We start from the raw sequence: 1,489 nt of genomic DNA, 5'->3' as shown, positions 1-1,489 counted from the left end.
AGTCAACTTAAAAATTTCCCTATCGTTTTCTCTTAATAGCACACTGATTTTATACCCTCCATTAAAGCATAATGGAGATAATAAACAAGAACGTAAATGTAATTATCCGAAATACACTGGGGATAAAAAAGAAGAGAAAATGCTTAAACTGAATCTGTAAAACAGACTTTCACTGTGTAATATTGTGCATTGTAATCTTCTTTCGGTAAATTTGATAAAATAGAGACAGACACTAAGTCTGCAAGATGTGGAAAAAGAGAAGAAATAAAAGTTTCAGTATCCTCAGTTTTTTCTTGGACTTTATAAATAATAAATAAAGATTTCAAATGTAAGATCACGTGCACCACCAAAGACTTCTTCTGTTGGTGTATATAAAGATTAGATGGGGAAATATTCTTTGATCATAGAGAGAAAGAGAAAGCGTGAGATGGAGAGAGAGCAAGGAGGAGACAGAAAAAGATTGCGAGGGCAAGGGAATGTGAACAGACGAAGAAAAAGGAGAGAGAGAGAGAGAGAGAGAGAGAGAGAGAGAGAGAGAGAGAGAGAGAGAGAGAGAGAGAGAGAGAGAGAGAGAGAGAGAGGAGGGATAGGGAAAGACAAGTAGTGAAAAAGTGAGGAAGGGAGAGACATTGACGAAAACACTTTGGAAACGTTATAAAGACCATTATAAAATATATCCTGCCTTTTTGTGAACTGACCTTCAAGAAAGGAGACACAGATAAGACTACGGCATAACAACGTTACACAAACTTAAACCAAGAGGAATCATAAGCTCCCGAACCAGTTAGGCCAATCCCACCGAGCTTCAAAGCGAGCACTGAATTGATAGTATTCGAATCCATTCAAAGAGGAGCGAATCCCCAAGTACCGAGAAGAGTGAGCGAATAGGGAGTTCGAGAGCATTGTGCGAATAGTAGCTTCTACTAAAGTGACTGTAGAACTCTCTTTTGGTTAGTTGTGTTTAGAAGAAAGACGTGAAACACAAAAGGAAGGGAAATATATAGATAAAACGATAAAAAGATATACAGAAAACAGGTAGCTAGAAATATAGTCTGATATACAGATAAGGATAAATTGGTAATTAGCTTGATATGCGCCCTCTCTCTCTCTCTCTCTCTCTCTCTCTCTCTCTCTCTCTCTCTCTCTCTCTCTCTCTCTCTCTCTCTCTCTCTCTCTCTCTCTCTCTCATTACCACATCTCTGTCACCATCATCACCATCACCGCCACCGTCATCATAATACACATCATTAAAATGAACAAAGCAATGAGACATCTGAAGAAAAATGAGCTACAGCAGTTATTGGCATTCAACCTACTTTTATATCTCTCTCTCGTGTTAATATTCCATACAAACTATCATAACTTCTGATACTGCATTATTTGTGCAGTGATTTTTAAACTTCAAAGTCATATCAAGCACTAGCCTTTGATGCTCTACTTACACGTGTAATGGAAACATAAACAAGGAATATGCTGTTATGAGCTAAAA

The sequence above is a fragment of the Penaeus monodon genome, chromosome 3, assembly GCF_015228065.2.
Source record: "Penaeus monodon isolate SGIC_2016 chromosome 3, NSTDA_Pmon_1, whole genome shotgun sequence".
NCBI classification, from domain to species: Eukaryota; Metazoa; Arthropoda; class Malacostraca; order Decapoda; family Penaeidae; genus Penaeus; species Penaeus monodon.
This window is presented reverse-complemented; position numbering follows the sequence as displayed.